A 20110-nucleotide genomic window follows, 5' to 3' on the forward strand; every position below is an offset into this window, starting at 1 on the left:
AAAATGTACCAATAAAGTCAATGAGAAAAAAAAAAAAGAAATTTGTTTGTTTCTCATGTACTGATTAAATTGTTGGTGTGCAAAAATAGTATTTTACCTTTATGGAATCTAGCATTTATGGTTAAGTGAAACCCTATACATTTCAAAGGAAAGGTTGCTGGGAATTTGGCTTAACGGTTCTGCTGCCTGCATCACAAGTGCAAGGTCCCAAGTTTGATCCCTGGTACCAAAAACAAAACAAAACAAAAAACAAAAACTCAAAGCAAAGGGGAAACTTCAGGAAACATTTGTTATGCAATTTATATAACTATAAAATGGTAGTAGAAACATTAAATGGATAAGGGATTACGCTGTGAAAAATTATACATGGTTGAAGAGAATGCAAAAATACCATTACTTAAGATCACAACTATTTGTTATGTAACATCAACAAATACTGCATTATGATTTATGAAAGAAACAGGGCCTTTTGGGTTAGCATTATCAAGATATAAATTGTTTAATTTAAAATTTATGAATTGTTTTGTACAACTCAATGAATTTTAGCAAATGAATACAGTTTTGTAGCGACCACGATCATTATATAGGGTATTTCTATTGTTCCAAAGAGTTTTCTGATAATACTTTGCAGTCAATCTTTTGTGTTTGAGTTCTTTTATTCAGAGTAACATCTTTTAGATTCATCTATATTTATGTATATATTAGCAGTTTCTTTTTATTGCTTGTTAGTGTTCCTTTGTATTACTATCACTTTTTTTCATTCATTGAAGTTTGAAATTTTGGTACTTGTGAGTAAAACTAGTATAGAGTAGTCTATATATACATAGAGTTTTCATTTCTCTTATGTAAATTTCTGGAGTAGAATTTACAGGTCATATAATAAACATATATTTAATAGAGCAAAAAGCTGTCAAATAATTTCCTCAAAGCTCTAGAAACAAAAATGTCTATTTGGCTTTCCAAGCAGTGGTATTTGTGAATTCTGGCTGCTCCATATCCTCACCAACACTTAGTATTTGTTAACCTTTTGATTTAACCATTTCAACTGATTCTTACCACTGTTTCTTAATCAGTTTTGTAGTTACAGATGTTGAGCATCTTTTATGTGCTTACTGTCAATATAGCCTCTATATTGGTGAAGTGTGTATTGGAATATTTTACTCATTTTTCATTGGCAGTTTGTTCATCTTTCTGAGTTTAAGCTCTTTCTGAGATGTATGTTTACAGTGTCTCTTAGTTTGTGGCATCCCTTCTTATTCCCTATTTTGGTGTCTTTTAAAACATAACTTTTGATATACTTTTATTCATAATTGTGCATGAATATTTTTACAAAATTAAGCTCCTATTCTAAATAGAAGTTGTAATTTTGATTTTATCCCTCACAGGCATATTGATAAATATTGTTCTTTATTAGTAAATATTTATTCATTTATCTTTTTATTGCAGAGAGGCTCTTTCATTCTATTAGGTAATGTAAATTTGACACATAATCAGTATAAATATCAATAGAATTTAGTGTGAAATTTCCATGCATGTGTACAATATGCCTTGATCATATCTGAGCACTCTTCTTCCACCTCCTCCTCTTTCTGGGCACCCTTCCCAGTCTCTACTAATCATCAGTCTACTTTCAGGTTGACTTTTGAAGGGTAGGTTCTTTCAACTGAAGTCAAATTTATCAACTAATTCTTTTTTAGAGTTGAGGTTTTTTTTTTGACCTATTTAAAAAAGCTTGACATAAATCAAGGTTGTTATCATGTTTTTCTTACAAGTTTTATAGTTTAAGATTTTACATGTAGGTCATGATCTATTTTGGAGTTTTGTATATGGTATGAGGTAAAAATTTAGTTCCATTTGCATGTGTATGGTATGTATTTTCTGGTATATGAGCATCTCAATGCTGTAGGGGAAGGAAACTCAAAAATCTCATTCATAGGTGTTTTGGAATATCAGGATAATAAGTTCCAGCTGTAAAACACACACAACTAGAAAAAGTGAACAAGGCAGTACACATAAGCCAACGTAAAATGTGTCAGAGCACTGCACTGGAGCCAGACCATTGGAAAAAAGTCTAGATTTCTATTTCTCTTATGACATGTTATATTTTATTTTATGCTCCCATTTGTTTGCTCTCTGATTAGAATACGGCTTAATTCTTTGATCTTGAGGATATAACAACTCATCTTTACCTTAGTTTCTCTATCAATAAAATGGATATTAAAATAGCATTTTTTAGAGTTCCTAAAGGGATTAAAAACTAAGAAACACAAAGGATTTAAATATTATACATTATTTTGAACATTTGTTCCCTCCCAGTGTATAGTGTAAGCAGTTAGATTAAATGAGGCATCGTATAGTATAATTAGGTTCTGCCTACCTCACCTGTTTTCCTCTCAGCCCTTAGAATGTCAGCACAAATATTCAGTTGCTTTCTTTTAATTCGCAATTCTAGAGGAGGTTCTTGTAACTCTGTAGTTTACAAAGACATTAAAAGTAGTTAATTGAGAATAACTGAACTTTTACCATGAAATTAATTATATACATACTACTAAGTAGTTCACTTATGCATAAACCCAATTAGAAATGATATCCAGGTAAATTTATGCCACTCTCAGTGTTTATTACTAATTCACTTTTTCCAGAGATTAAAAAAAAACACACACACTTGGCCAATACTGCTAAGGATGCTGTTCTTCTGATTTTAATCTATGCTTGTTTTCTCACGGTCCGGTTCACTGTTGTTTATTGATCCACTTGTCTTTATGCTGGGCCAATTCCTGCCGTCTAATCTGATTCATGTCAGCCTTGTCACTCTCTTGATTTTAGACCGATATGCTGATTACAAGAATTTTTAAGTCCCTGTCTATTTAAGCAGCTCGTCTCTCCCTTCCCTCTCCCCACTGTAATATAGTGATAGCAGTTGTCTGTTACAAAGTGTATTCATTATATGTATATTGCTGTGCAGTGGAAGTCTACAGAATCTCCTAGGCAAAACAATGTCAAATATAAAATGATCTTTGTTAAAAAATTTTCAAAACTTTCAAGACTAAGATAGCAGAAGACTTTTAAGTCTGTTCCACGAAGAAGGCGCATACCAAGAAGCAGCCTGGTACTAGGCTTTTGTGGGAAGAAGGAAGGCCCAGATGGAGTGCTTCTTGAAAGTGTCTAAGATGTTGCTCAGAAAGCATTTAACACAACTTAAATATCAGTTTCTCTGTTGTACTAATTCTATTCCATTTTCTACCATTTTCTCAGTTTTAGTAATTGTACAGTAGTTGAATATCCAATTCTTACCTGAATTTTTTTGAGGATTGATTGTTTGGTATACTTGTATACTTTCTGATCATAAAGGGGCAAGGTAAACCCTGTGTTGCTTCTGATAATTGTTTCTTGTCCTTCAATATGAACTTGATATTGTGCTTAGCAGCAATACATAAACCTCAGAAGGCACAGTCCCTACGCTGATATAGTTACCTTTGGATGCCAGGCTTTACCTGTTACTTGACCTGAATTACTCATTTATTTTCTCTTTATCAATTCTCATTTCCTTGTCAGTGAAAGTGAAGATGGTTATAAGGAGTTACAGTTATAAAGTTATAAGGTTATAAAGATGTTACATTGAGAAGTAAATTTATTTAAGGCATTTGAAAGAGTACTTGATATGTAGTAAGCATTCCAAAGTGAAGTATTTTTCTTGGTTTTTATATTTGGACCAGGAGAAACATATGCTGTCCCTATCCTTGGATTTTTATGACCCACATTTAGATCTATAAAGGAAATCTCTCCTAGTACTAGCTTTGTTTTTCTTTTGCGTGTCAAACATAAAGCAATAAATATCAGCTCTGGCTATACTTTAAGGTTAGAGCTTATGAAAATATATATTCACTGATTTATATATATTTATACATATTTATAAATATATATTCAGTGGACATGGTTGTGTGTTTTGGAGACCGTAGAAATAAACTGAACATGTAAATCCCTCCCTATCTCCCTTTCACTCTCTCCTTTCCACTTTTCTTTCCTCCTTTGTTCCCTTTCACACTCCCTTTCTCCTTCCTTCCTCTCCCCATAATCTTTTCTCCTTCTCCCTCCCTTTTCTCCTTCCTTCCTCCATGTATCCTGTCTATTTGCCTGTCTTGATGGTGGAAGAGTGTGGCATTAAGCCAGGCTTGGGGAATTCATTAGCTTCCAAAAAGCTCACAGTACACTGAACAGTACAGAAGATGAACATATTTAAAGTGTAATAATCTTTGGAAACCCAAATGAAGGTTACAAAAATCTAAAGTGAGCAGTTTACACTGTACCTCAGTTGTTAAGGACAATAGAAGATCTTCTCAACTCCTTCTATACAAATGACAAGTTACTGACACAGAAAGACCCAAGAGAGAGAAGCCAGAACACTATAAATGCCACAGGTTCAGCATTTGATATTTTGGACAAAAATTAACTTTTAATTTTTTTTTCTTTCAGGAAAGGATCTGAATTGGTAAATCTAAATTCACACATGGGAAGCAGGACAGAGTTCCTAGGCCAATCGATCTTAATAAAATAAAGATTATATTGAACATAGAAAAAGTTTTTTTGCAAGCCAGCTAATCACCCTGGAAACAGAAAAAGATACAGAGGTGCTGAGGTATACAATAGTTGTACAGATTGTTATTCAGCTATATAAAAATACAAAGGTCTCAACTATTGGAATAGGATTGTCTCTCAGACAATGTCAAGGACCTTTGGTTTGGAAGTATAAGGAGGGAGGAGGGTAAGCTAACAGGGTATTTCTGGTCCTTTCTGACAATGTGACCCCTAACAGGAACTGCACATGAAATTTTATTAGACTGGTACATTAAATAATTATAACTCTTTTATTCTAATTCTGTTGTAGGTAATTAAACATGTAGCTATGAGTGTAGTGTATAAATCTGCACAGGAAAAGCTGTACACTGAGGACTCAGAGGCTGGATTCAGACTGAATTTTTTTTTTGCATAATTGAAGTAAATTATGTTCTTTAATAATTCAGTATATCTATCCATCTATCTATATATATACATATATATATATATATAAACTGAGAAAATAATTTCTAATTGATTTTGCTTCCTTTACACAAATGGAGTGTACTTTTTTCTTATAACATTAGGTTAAAATTTTTAAATGGTAGGAACTGACTGGGAATGAGTAGTAGCTGCTTGGTTTTTTATCTGTTTACTTATTTATCTAGCTTTATTGAGTTACACTTGACAAAAGTTGTATATATTTGAGGTACATGATACGATGTTTAAATTTATGAATATATTGTGAAATTATGACCACAAGAAAGTTAACTAACATGTCCATTACCTCTTACAGTGAAGAATTTTTGTAGTGATAAACATTTAGAACTTACTGATCCAATTTCAAGTTTGGAATAGAGTCCTGTAGTCATCATGCTGTACAGTACATCTTCAGAACTTATCTATTCTGCATAATTGAAACATTTTATCATTTAAGCAATATCTTTTCACTTCTTCCAGTCCCATCCTCTGGCAAAACTCATTTATATTCTCTGCTTTTTTGGTTTTGTAAGATTTCACATATAACTGAGATCATGAAGAATTTGCCTTTGATGTCATGCATTTTCTCACAAATGGCAAAATTTCCTTCTTTTTAAAGCTTAATAAAAAAGGCAACCCTCCATTTAAACAGGACATTTGTATTCCATTTTATCAGAATGTTCACTGATTCCCTCAGTATTACACTCAGATATTTCACCAATTTAACTGTTAGTCTCTGTAAGCTTTTGAGTTTTTATCTTAACCTAGAGGAAAAATCCTTGATTTTATAAGAATATATTTTTCACATCTGTGATAATTTCTCATGTCTGATGAATAAAAGGACGCATATCTAGTTATATATATATTGGCTGTGATGATTATGTTGATCTGACTCTTATGGTTTCCAGAATTTTTTTTCTCATTGTTAAATCATGCATTGTCATAATTGTGACCTCCTCAATGTTCATTACCTGTGATTTATTGAGAGATTTACCCAAAGACGAATTTATCCTTGGGAAAAGAAGAGCAAGGCTTAACTTTCTAGGCATAGCAGCAATATCAGAATATGGAGAATAAGATGATCCTGGATGAAGCCTTTCTGTCTTCTTGATGACTAAGCCACAATTATTTTTGTATAGGAAAAGATCCCTGAAATAAGAGACACTAGTCATCTAGTTCTGTGTAGTTCTGTCATTAAATCGTCTCTCTGCCAATGAGCAAATACAATGGCAAATAATTCACCTCACTATCAATTATCCTATGTATAAATGAAAGGGTTAAATGAAAATATTTCTGAATTGGGCTGGGGATTTAGCTCAGTGGTTTTGCCACCTGCCTTGCAAGCACAATACCAGAGTTGGATCCCCAGTACCCTTTTTTTTTTTCCTGAATTTTCATCTTGCTCTATCATTGTATAACTCAGTGACACATCCTTTAACCTCTGGAGTTCACGTGCACATTATCTACTTGATTTAGAGATAATTTAAATTCTGCATTTGAAGGATATAATAAAACACAAATTCTGTGTTACTGTCATATGAGTTTCTATATTTATATCTAAACACAGAAGGTTAGATTTTGGACGCATTTCAGCAACATTTGAATATCCAATGATTTTTAAACTGTTTTTAATCTGTCAGTATTATATAATTCAAACAAAAACAACAAAATAAGCACATCACAACATGTTTGACTTGAACAAAAACAGCAAGCAGCTGGGAACACAAGCACACTTTGCAAAACAGGCCTGTGTATATCACACTTTACATATTTATAACTGTGTAGCTCCAGCAGTGTTGGCAGTTAATGGAGTGTCAATGGGAGAGAAGCTGTTTCAATGGCTTATTTTTATTGGACAAAGGAAAAAGAGCCAGAAAACTAGTTTTATTTTTGCCAAATTAAGTTACCTAGGAGAGTAAGTAATCCATTTACTTTGGACATACCACATATGTTCCTATTTACCCAAAAGTCTATGCAGTAGCACCAGGATAGAGCTGTCTTCATTTATGTTCAAATGAGTAGAGCAAACTAAAATAATGTTCTGTATATAATTACTTTATGGATTATACAGGATTGTGATGCATTTAATCGATAATTTGCTCATAAACTAAAAGAAATGAGTAAAATAAAAATTCAGTATCTGCACAGAATATGGAATATTTTTCAGGACAATGTAGTAGAGGATCCATACACACACACATACACACACACATACACACACACATACACACACACATACACACACACATACACACACACATACACACACACATACACACACACATACACACACACATACACACACACATACACACACACATACACACACACATACACACACACATACACACACACATACACACACACACACACACACACAAACAAATATATACAAAATGTAAATCCATCTAACTTCAATGAGATATATGGGTTTTTGGAGTGGTGGAGTGCTAGTAGTAGCAGCACAAGGAATAAAATAAACAAGAGAACATTTAATAAATATAAATGGCGTCAGATATCTACATTTATAGCTACTTATTTCCTAACAGAATTGAAATAATAGAATTGAAAGGAATAGGATATAAAATAATGGTATTTTTTTCCTTGAAATATAGTTAGCAGACATGACATATACTGTTGTTTTAAGTCTTAAAACATACAATACTGTAAATGTAATAGGAACATTTAAAAAAAAGAATATGAAAGTTTTATCCTTGTGTGACATAGGTTGGTGATAAGAAATCTCTTCATAGTCAAGACTGACGATGTAGTGAGTGGAGTTCAGATTCAATCCATGGTTCATGAAGCAAATTTTTTGGCATAGTTGATACCATGGGCAAGAAATTCACTAAAGATAAATTTATTGATGAATTTGGGAATGTAATTGTTGGGAGGATCCAAAATTTAAGCAAAACAAGGTGTGATAATTAAAGGCAAAGAGTCCAAGTATGACCCAATATTGTGCTTAAAAATTCTGTACAGCATATGTATCTGGCTTACCTAGCTGTATATGCCTGGCTATAGTTATCTATTATTACCTAAGTTGATCCCAAAACTTAGAAGTTTAAAAGAATGTATATAGTGATACTTCAGCTGTTGAACTGAGTTCATTCAAAATTTATGTTTGAACAATGAAAATTTGGAGAACTGAGCTCTCCTAAGAAATAATGGAAAATTGGGCAGGGGATTTAGCTCAGTGGTGCCATTGCCGGCCTTGCAAGTGCAAGGTCTTGAGTTAGATCACTGGTAGGAGAAGGAGATGGAGACTGAGGGGTTATGGGGACGGGGGGAGGAAAAAAAGAAATAATGGAAAATCACATAATTGGTTCTGAGGTCTCAAAACTACACATAAATTCATTTTTCCAGGATTTTAATGAAAAGGTAAGAGTCCTAGGTTCTGGAAATATACCCTAAATTTTAAGGTCTAAGACATCTAATAAACACAATGAATACGGTACATTAAATATCACAACACATTACAATAAATAAAAATTTAAAAGATTATACAGTTATTTTACCTTGACCTGGGGGATTTCTGACATGCTGGAAGCTGGAGAAAAATTGGAAGAGGAGGAAAAATATTTTTTAGAAGGAGAGTCTCCTTCTATAGTGACTGCTAGTAGTATACATGCTGGGGTCTTCTCTCTTGTTATTTCTTTACCTTTTCTCACTAAACATTTTTCTGATGATTGAAGTGTTACCCCTTGTGTCCGTGGTGAGACATGATTCACTCTAGGCTGTTATAAGGTTGCAAATTGTGTTTTCGGTTTGACTATCAAGGAAAGTTACAAACATCGAGCAGATTTTCTCAAACTTTATTGTTGAGTAGTGGAAAGTTTGAGCTTGGAGTCATCCGACAACAGAAGTATCACTGTGTTATCTCACAGCTTCTATGGATCATACACTTAGGAGTAGCTCATGATGCTGAGTTAGGTTGTTAAGCAGGGCTGCAGTCACTGAAGTTTGATGTGGGCTGGAGGCTCTGCTCCACTCATTCCTATAAATATTTTCCAGAGGTCTTAGTTCCTTCCCACTTGGGCCTCTGTTTGTGTGTGGACTAGAAACTGACTTCCCTAAAGTGAGTAATTCAAGGAAGAAAGTAAGAAAGAAGTCATTGTGCCTTTTGTGTGCCAATATAGTGAGTCACATTCTACTATTTCTACCATCCTCCATGGCCCACAGGTAAAAAGAGGAGAGAGAATTAGGCTCCCATCTTCAAAGAGAGAACTGTTAAATATTATGGACATATTTTAAAGCCAGTTTAGTGTGATAAAGATACATTTTATCAGCTAAAAGTGAATCAGTGTCATTTGCTAAGGCTTCTTGGAAAGCACACGTGTCAATTAGGATTCTAACAGGCAACAGATAATTTCAGGAAGGTGTAATAAAGACACCATTTTCACAGATGCACAAAAGATATATATGGAGGCCCCAGGGATAATACATTACCATGGCACTAATAGCAACCAAATCTTACCATCTGAAGGGGCCTGGAAATGGAGTAATTTCTGGAAGTTGGAGGAAAGGAATTCTGTGAAAGGACTACCTTTGGTTGTGGAAGCCGGATCAAGATCCCTTAAGGGATTGGAGGAGCAAATACCACAGTCTTAGGCTCATCTCCCTTTATTTCCTGTCTTCTGTTGAGGCTTCCATTTGGCCAAACATAACTAATAGTTAGAAGTCAAAGAACCCATCCGCTTCTGAGCAGAGGACAGAGTGGAGATAGAGGATTTCTTTCGCAAGATGAGAATGGAAATTTATCTTGAAGGATAAGGATGAAACAAGGCTATTGTCAGCTGGATAATACATTGAGCGCAAAAGATAAGAATAAATAGAGCTAAAGATGTAGTTCAGTATTGGAATACTTATTAAGCATGCTCAAGTCCCAGGGTTCAATCTTTAAAACCCCTCATATAAAAGATTGAATTAGAAAAAAAAAGATGGAGTAATGACTCTGTCTATCCAAACAGAAGATATGTGGTGCAGAGAGGTTAGAGTAGTAGGATATGGCTGTGGGTGGAGCTATGTTTTAGAGGGTCTGGAGACAGGCAGGAGTTTGGACTTCTTATAACGAGCAGCCTTTGACAATTCTTAAACATAAATGTGCCAAGGCAATAGGAATGGCAGAGGGAAGGGAAATCTAGAATTAGTCTAGTTAGTTATCATTAAATAATGAAACAATCTTAATAAAAGTTTAGTTTTTAATAAACTTTCATGTAAAAGGCTCTAAATGGTCAGATGATAAAAATTGTGAACTTGTTGGGCTGAAGTATTCATACTTGAAGACTCAGGTTTGCGAGAACTGCAAGGAAGCCTACAGTTCCAAACATTCTAATTTAGAACAACTATATTACATTGAAGTGTGGATCTAGAAGTGAATAAAATGTTACAACAGGAAGAACCTTGCCAAAGTAGCCATCAACCTCCCTCTAGAAATCTGTTCTTCAAATGGCATCAGCATGGGCTGAAGGTTTTTCTTGGATACAACTCTATTCAGTTATTACCTATGGTTTAGGTGTTCAGTAGGAATGTCTTTCATCCTGATTTGATCTGAAATGCAAGGAAATCGTTATATTTTATATTTATATAAGAAATTTCAATGAAGATCAATAAATGTGTTAAGAAAAACAACATTGTTATTACTGCCATAGTTTGGAAAAAATAAAAGTATAATAGGTCTTAAAATGGACCCTGCTAAAACCACACGCATTCATTTACCACATCTGACCTACTGTCAATATGGTAATTCAGAGAGGAAAATTGCAATAAATACTTGGTGATTGTTAATACAAAGTAGACTACATACATGAGAGGTATTGACTGATTATACTGTGACAGTTTAATATTACATTTTATAGTTAGCCCTAGTTTACATGGCATAATATTAACTGTAAATCTCCTAACTGCAGTTCCACATGTTTAGAATATAGAAATAGCTGATATTAATAGTAATGATCCCTGAGTGCTTGCTAAATTAAAAAAAAAAGCAAATTGCATTCTCAGTGTTTGCACTTTATGTGGTAGGTTCTTTCCTGCTATTTTGAAAATTACTAATGCAATGCAGATAAAGGTATTGTAGCAATTATCCAGGATGAGTAAAATATGATTTTTGTTCAAACCTAACGGATACAGTAGAACTATTGCTATTTTCATGGCATAATTCTTTTGCAGAATCTATTAGAAACTGTACCTCAGAGATATGAATAGTTTTTTAAAAACCTGAAAATATTAGTCAGTGTAATGTTACTTACAGTAATATACTTAATTTTTTGAACCTGGAAATTGAAAGTCATAGCACAGAGATGTTAATACAAATATAGTGTCAGTACATGAATTTAATTCATTCCATGATTCTGGGGATGATGGCTGAAGTCGAGTTCATCAACTAATGGAAAGTTTGTGAACAGAAGCAAAATTTTACTGAATGCTTCTGTTTATGGAACTGAATTGTTTATGAAGAAAAGCATTCATGAACTGAAATATTACTGTATATTCCCAGCATGGATGAGATTGCAGGGTAACATTTAACTTTTGATAAATAAGCACAAATGATTAATTTGTAATTGTAATAAATGCTATAAGGATTTGTATAGATACCAAGGGCAAACACTATTCATAGCCTTGGCCTCATCTGTTAGGTAAGAGAGTAAGTTCTGTTACCATTAGTTTTACAACATCATCTCTTTAATAGAAACATTAACATTCAAAAGAAGAAATGTAGCGCCTAGTTAAAAAAAAAACAATTTCTAATCAACTTCACTTCCCAAGTTAACCTTTGTTCCCCTCAAAATATTAATGTTAACTTCACAAACCATCGTCTGTTGATGGAAAGTTATGAACAAACTAGGAAGTTTTTGGGTACAGGGAAGCCTGACTTCAGGGTTTATCATAATGACTCGTTTGAAACAGTGTCGCTTAATGGTCTCTTTTTAAAACCAGAGGGGATCAGAAAATGGATCTGAAATGGTTTTCTCTCATGATTAGGAGTGTCAAATCAATCCAAGACTACATCTTTACTTTAGTGATTGATTACAATTCTGTTTGTTTTCTTGGAAAAAGATCGAGAATACCTGAATAGCAGATGAGGGGTGTGAGGAACAAAAGATCTTCACTCAGCTAAGCTGGGTCAAGTGTGCAAGACAGAAAGCAAAGAGTAAGGAATGGAGAGAAAGGGGGCTTGAAAGCTGCAAAGTATCATTGGTAAAAGTAAAAGAGAACAAAACAAAGGCTTGGGACTCATTAGCAGAGTGCTAATCATCATTTCATTTATCAAAATTAAAATTGGAGTGTTTCAAAGCTTGGAAAATTAAAAATGCTAATGTACGTATGTGTATATATACTTATGTGGAATGAACACACATTATGATTGGAAAAATGTACTTATTCAAAATAGATAATTACTGAAATTAAAAGACAAAAAAAGGAAACATCCAAACAGCTGAAGAAAAGTGAAATGCTATTGTGTAAGCAACCACTCTGCACTGGCATCTGGATAATGAAACAGCACAGGTCAGAAGGAGGTTGCTGAAAACTCTGCCTGACTGGCCTGAGCCATACTCCTCCCACTGGTCTCTTCTAATTTTGGGCTCAGATTTTCCTGCAAATCATGCTAATTGGTAATCAGCTCACACAGCTGTGAACTAGAGCTCATAGACATAAGAGGAACAAAATGTGAAGTTGAGCATCTCTGCTAGAGGAAAGAGGGAAGTGACTCGTTTATGTACCATTTCATCACTTTACCCAAGAGGCACCAGTCTTCATTAACGGTGCAGGAACATTTTTACTTGAAAATAAGTAGAAGATTGGCATGTTATTAGAGTGAAGACATTGATATTCAGTTCTAAGTTAAAAGTTATGAAATGGTAGTGCTGTAAGGAAACTAAAAATGATGTAATATCATTTCCTCTTCTTAATTAGAAACCTTTGAACTAGAGATATTGAACAACTTTTGAAGTTAGTGAGAACATTGGACTAGTCCAGCATACTCTGTCACTACTTGAGTAAGGTTAGTCTCCTACTCTTTAGAAAAATATACCTGGTACACCAAAACTCACAACAGCTGTAGCGATCTCCTTTCTATCATGTCCTTGTTACTTATGATGTTGCAAGTTTTCCCACAATATTTAGGAATCTCATAGGGTTCATTTTTTTCGACATTTTCTTGCCTTTTCTTATCCAGGTGATTTCATTGGTCACATCAACAACTACTAGATTTGCTATGTTCATATTTTCTTTTCATCTTTTACCCTATTTATCTTTACATTCTTTCAGCAACCAACTCCTATGTACCCATATCGAACTGTTTGACCTACAGAACTACATCATGTGTGAAGTCACAATATTTAATATTTTACTATCTGATTATAAATCCTATTTTTCCAGTTACACATTAATACACCCACATTATTAAAGGGTAAACTGTTGAGAAAAAGAAGGTACCAGATGCTTAGGTAGTAGTGTAGAAGTGGGTGGTCCAGGGTGTCAGACAGGGTCCTTAAGGGGCACAAGGTCTTATATCTTATAATCCTTATGTCTACAAGGCTGTCCACATATTTGAATCTGGCTCACTACTACTGTGTATAATTTTCAGCCTTCAGAAGGAAGACAGACAATGAAGGGCAAAAGGCTTGCTTTTTTAAAATTAAAGGTTGGGAAATAAAGTTGCACATATTTCTAATACCTGACCTCTGAACACAACTTGGTCCCATGATTATGCCCAGCAGAAATAGACAGTGGGAAATATAATGCTTAGATAAGAACTCTTGTGTGCAGCCAAAATGCAGATGTCTTTTTTTTTTTTGTACCGGGGATTGAACTCGAGTCCTTGCGCTTGCAAGGTAAGCCACCGAACCGCTGAACTAAATCCCCAGCCCTAGATGTCTTATTTTTAAAAGGAAGAAAGAGGGATGATTTGGAGGACACAATAAGCCATTTTTATCACAGCTCTTTCCACTTTTCTGTTGGTTAACTTTGCTGCAGCCTCCAGTGCCTTCACCCCACGTTTACAGTCATCAGATTCTTTTTCTGCTTACTTCATCCTCTCTCGAATGAGGATCCCATGACATAAGTCACATCTCACTGGTTCTTTCAAAAGCTTATCCAGGCTACCCTTTGGAAGCATCCACCCTAATTTATCACTGTGCCTTCCTACTTTACACCATATTAATGATACTGGAGAATACTGTATAGTACTTCCCATTAGTGTCATATATTTTGTTGGTTTTTAATTCACTGGTAGTCAAAACACTTAAATTCTCTTTGAATATAATAAATTATAAGTTTTTCCAAGACAAGAGTTACTAATTCTTAAACATTCATTTTCTAGCAATAACCTGGCTCTAGAAAAATTTTAAAAAGTTTTCTGATTGAGACTATAAATACTAATATTTTTATAATTTCCCAAATTTATTAATATTAAAAATCACTGTTCATCTTTTTTTCTTTTTCTTTTTCTTTTGAGACAGGGTATCACTATGTAATTGAGAGTGACCTGAACTCACTATGTAGCCCAGGCTGGTCTTGCACTCACAGTGATCCTCCTGACTCAGCCTCCCGAGTGCTGGGATTACAGGCATGTGCCACCACCCTGGCACTGTTTATCTTTTTTTAGACATAACATTGCTCTTCATATTTATAGTCTTTTCTTCATTCATCATAACTTGTCAGTCATAATTTTCTGTAGATTTAATTCCTAAATATCTTTGAAATGTACTTTCTATCCACATTACAGGCAGATATTATATCTCCACACCCTATCTACAAATAACTGTGATAACTTACTCAACCAGTTTCATTCTCCTCAAATCCATTCTTGATGTTACAGCAAAGAAGTGATTTTCATGTTTATTTTCTTTCTTTACCATGAGGACACCAAGTGATAAAGAGTTCCACACAATACTGAAAGGTAGAAAACAGATGTATTGTTATAAAAATAATATAAAAGTTTTTAAGGAACAAGTACAATCTAAATATTTTCCCTTTTAAAGGCATGTTAAAAACCTATACTCACTGGGGTAGCATTAAGAATTAGGGACTTTAGGAGGTATTAGCATCTATTCAAAAGAGGCTTACGAGGGTCTTCTTTCATTCTACCACACAAGGCCACAGAAGATGCCATCACAGAAAATACCTCACCAAACACCTAATGTGTTGATGCCTTGCCCTAGACTATCCTCCAGAACCGTGTACAATAAGGTTCAGTATACAGAAGAGTAAAAAATGAGTGAGCAGGAAGCTAAGGGTATGAACAGCCAAGAAGAGGAAGAAGAGCTCTTGAGGAAAGCCATTAGTGAAATCCTGAATAGTTGCTGGCCTTTTGATGCTCTGCTACCAGAACTCAACCTCTGGCCATTGGACCATCTTCGCAGTCCCACCAAGAGAACACTACAGACTGGTACCACTGAAGGCATATGGAAGCTGGTACCTCCATCACTGTTTAAAGGCTCACATATCAGTCAGGGAAGTGAGGCTGAGGAAAGAGGGTCCTTGGGACCACACTGAAAACACTGAAGAGGAGCTGGCAGCTAAGGAAGCTGGGACCGGTCAAACCAGCCAGTGTCTGAGAATGAGAACATTGAATGTTTTTACAGATGTACTGGTCACTTGGCTGAGCACACACTGTGTGGGAAGCCACAAGAAAGTACTGGGAGGGGTTGTGCTATTTTCCAGGCTGCCCAGGAGGGGCACATCTATGTACTCTCTGCCTATCCCAGCATATTTGAAAGGTCCTCAGGACATTAGAGACACTGTGCACTATTTCTAGGGTATACCATTCTGCTCTGCTGGAGTAGACCCTAACGAGTATGCCAAGGTCATTATCTGTCAATTGGAGGTTTATCTGAGCCTAAAAATGGCTCAGAGGCAGCTCTTTTAAAAAGGGATTTGTGGAAACAGTGTTACCTAGCCCTCCTTCTCTGATCCAGTATGAATGTGCCCATTGTGTGTCCAAGGCTTCCCAGCCAGAAAGATTGAGTGACATGCTATGTACTGCAATGGTCTAATGGAGCAAGATGCCATGTGGACTTGGAGACAAAGAGAGGCCAAGAGGAAGTGTGACAGAGGGACAGCTCACAGACTTTCCTAGACATTGACAAAGTTGAGAAATGTTATCTGTGTTAATCCCTGGTCCCATTTGGAGAGTATCAATGTCATGTTGACTCCTGTCTCTAGCTTACAAGGGGACCAAGGAGATGGGCCTGAAGGGAGTGGTAAAGCATGTCCAATTGTGAAAAGAAAGTGACCAAAGAACCCAAAGGAAAAAGGCCACTGTGAACACCAACTCCTCAGTCTCTTGGAGTAGTCTGAGCACAAGACTATAGATGCAGAGATAAAGATCAATCTTCAGAAATAGGAACTTTCAGGTTGCCCTCAGAGGAAGAGGCAGGCTGGAACAGAGCAATGCAGAGCTCCCTCATACATCTCAACTTGAATCTCCCATTAAGTCTTTTGTTTCCATTTCATAAGCTACAGATTTCTTTGTAGACTTCTTTTGTAGACTTGTAAAAGCAAATTACCATCCAGCCAGTTAGTCAGACAAGGACCAAAGCAAGCAGAGGCAGAAGAAAATACTGATGTTTTGGATCCAAACATTGACAAAATAATTAATAATAAGGGTGGGCCATGTTCAATAAACCATAATGTCCTCCAGACTTCATTGTTGAGCAAGTTTTGATCCTAAAATTTTCATCACCAGCGCCCACTCATCATCCTGGTTTTTATTTTTTCTATGATCTATACAGACAACAATGTGTAGTATTCTGTTATGTAACATTCTATTTAAATTTATATTTTCTATTTATATTATATTATATTTAAATTTTTATAGATAAAAGAGAGTTTAAATATAAAAATGAAATTCAGGAAAAGGAAAAAAATGGAAACTATGTCATTGTAAATTGGGAGGGGTAGACAGGTTGAAAGGAGGACAGAGGAATGGGGAAAATATAAGAACCAGTGCACATCATATGAAGGTACAAGTTTCCAATGATAAATTGTCTTCATATTGTATACCTAAAATGTACCAATAAACTTAATGAAAAAAGAAAATGATACTTATTTCTTTCTCGCCTAATTCCTGGGGCTAATGTTTCCAAATCTTTGTTGAACAGGAGTGGTGATAGTGGACATCCTTGTCTTGTTCTTGATTTTAGTGTGAAGGATTTCAGTTTTTGACCATCTAGTATGATATTGGCTGTTCGTTTTTCATGGATGACTTTTATCGGTTGACATAGAGACCTTTTATTCCAATCTTATGTAGGATTTTTATCATGAATGCATGTTGGATTTTGTTGATAGCTTTTTCATCATCTATTTAGATGATCACTTGTTTTTTGCCCTTGGCTCTATTAATATAGCATGTTACATTAATTGATTTGCATTATGTTGAACCATCTCTGCATTCCTGGAATGAATGCCACTTGGTCAGGTTGTATGATCTTCTTGATGATTTCCTGCATTTTTTTTTTTTGCCAGTATCTTATTGAGGATTTTTGCAACTGTGTTCATTAGTGAGCTTGGACTAAGTTCTCTTTTTTGGTTGGGTCTTTCTTTTCTTTAGGCATCAAGGTGATTCTTGCTTCTAGGCATGAAATTGACAGAATTGATTTCCCTTCAGTTTCATTGAAAAGTTTAAACAGTAGTGGCAATAGTTCTTTTCTAAGTGTCTTGTAAACCACTCTTAACTTCATTAACTTTATAATGGCCTTATCTCTAAATAAGGTCACATATTGACATAGCAAGGTTGAAGATTTTAGCATATCATTATTGGTATATGCAGTTCAGTGCATGATGTTTATGTAGAAAAATCCAGTCGCATTTTATATCATCTAGCTAAAATATAACCTGTTTGAATAACCTATTTTGCCCCTTACTCCTTCACTACAAACTGTATGAGTTATTGCAATTTACATATTTTCTACTGTTGCTCTAATCTTAGATTTATTTGTTTATTTGTAAAGCAATATCTGTTTCTCCTGTTAGACTGTTCACAATTTGAGAGCATGTAATGTTATACTTACCTTACTATTTCAATAATAACACAGAATAATATTGCTTCTATTGCCATGAAAAATAAAAAGCTTTATAAATTCTATATTGTTCAGTTATTAAATACATAAACTGTATAAATACACATTTATATGTAACCACATATAAATGCACTCTCTAACTCTGTTAAAATAATGTGCTTTATAAGATTGGTATACGGAGGCATTTTTTTCATGCTTTTTTTATAGAAGAAATTTATACTGACACTTTTAGAGGACCAGAAGTCCAAGATCAAAGTGCTAACAAACTCCATGTCTGGTGAGGATCCTACTTCACAGATGGTATCTTCTTCCAGTGGTCTTACATGACAGAAGGGCAAGGTAGATGCTTTCACCCCTTAATCTTTGTTATATGTAGTCGGCAGAGATTGGGAATCCCCTATGGATTAAAAAATCTTGGGATGCTTAAGTAATTTGCAATGACATAGCTTTTGCTTAGAAGTGACACGTATCCTCTCATGTACTTTTAATCATCGTAGATTATGTATAATACTTAATACAATGAAACTACTATATAGTTATACTGCCAACATACTATTTTTATTTTTATTTTCAAATGTCCTTAGAAATAAGCAGAAACCTGAGTTAGGTATGGGTGAGTTACCAATTTAAAGTCTTTTTTATTTGAGTCAAATATATTATATAATTAAGAATGGTAAATATACCTGGTGAATTAAAGTATGAATAGCCTCAACTTGGAAAATATGAAGTCTTAATAATTTCCAATTTAGATGTGTTTTTGAATTGTGTGTTAGTATAAGCAACATGGTTAACTATAACACCTAAAAACGAAAAAAAGTAAAACTACTCAGATCTCAACCATATTTCTATAAAATAAAATACCTTCTAATTTTTGGTAACTCGCATACCTATAAAATTACCGCATAGATATGTTTCCTATGTAGTAACAGATACTATAAATTCCTTTTTGACAATAGAATAAGAAATCATAGCTACATGTTTAAGAGATTCAACATTATCCAATTTGACTGTTTAGACAAAACATCACAGGAAGTGGCCTCTCAACACTGACAATAGCTAAAAGAGGATTGATTGTGTTAATGGAAGTGTCATAAATGAAGGCACAGATTATGTTTGGAAGTTTCACATGGTGCTTATGTTTGTTCATGACAAAGATCCAAGGAGAGTGGCTTTTCCACAAGTCTGTGTGTGTGTCTGTGTGTCTGTATGTGTGTGTGTGTGTGTGTGTGTATATATATATATATATAGTGTATGTTTTTCTTTTTATTAAAGTGAAAGCATCAGTGGACCAGAGCAGTGCACGCTTGGGAAGCTCCCAGCCAGGGCACCACCATGACCTCAGCTGTTTGGGCCCACAGGCCACAGCAAAAAAGCCTGCCTGAAATAGAGCTGCACAAATGCACAAGCAATAGCAAGGGGCCTGCCCAGATTCCATTAGTAAGTGCACACAAATCCTAGTAAGAAGCCAGTGTGGAGAAGAGTGGCACGGGTGTGGGCAGGTCCCAAACAGGGCTCCACCAAAACCCCAGCAGCTTGATCACAGAGGCCCCAGCCAAAGACCAGCCTGGAAAAGAGCTGAAGAGGCACACAAGCAACATCCAGAGACCTGCCAAGATACCATTGGTAAATGCCTACAGACCCCAGCCAGAAGCCTGTTCAGACACCAGCAACTTGGAGTCTCAGACCCCAGACCTCCAACACCTAAGTAGGAGGGCAGGCTCTAGCCAGTGGCATGCCCAGATACCATCCCAAGTGTGCACATCCCTCAGCCAGAGCAAGCAAGTAAATACATGAAAAAATGTTCCACATCACTTGTCATTTGAGAGATGCAGATGAAAACAATACTGAGATTCCACCTCACCCCACCAAGAATGGCTGCTATCAAGAAATCAAACAATAACAAATGTTGGTGGGTTGTGGGGAGAAAGGAACCCTTCTCCATTGTTGGTGGGAGTGCGCAGACTGGTGCAACCACTATGCAAATCAATATAGAGATATCTGAAATTGTTGGGAGTAGAGGTTCCATTTGACCCAGCCATCCCTCTGCTGGG

General features: G+C 35.3%; 1 pseudogene; it reads left to right on the plus strand.

Annotated features, from left to right (window-relative positions):
• The first annotated feature begins 15252 nt into the window (after positions 1 to 15252).
• LOC104866262 lies at positions 15253 to 16562 on the plus strand (annotated as a pseudogene).
• Positions 16563 to 20110: the final 3548 nt, after the last annotated feature.

This window comes from Fukomys damarensis, unplaced genomic scaffold (assembly GCF_012274545.1).
Source record: "Fukomys damarensis isolate Sample0158 unplaced genomic scaffold, DMR_v1.0_HiC HiC_scaffold_24, whole genome shotgun sequence".
Classification (NCBI taxonomy): Eukaryota; Metazoa; Chordata; class Mammalia; order Rodentia; family Bathyergidae; genus Fukomys; species Fukomys damarensis.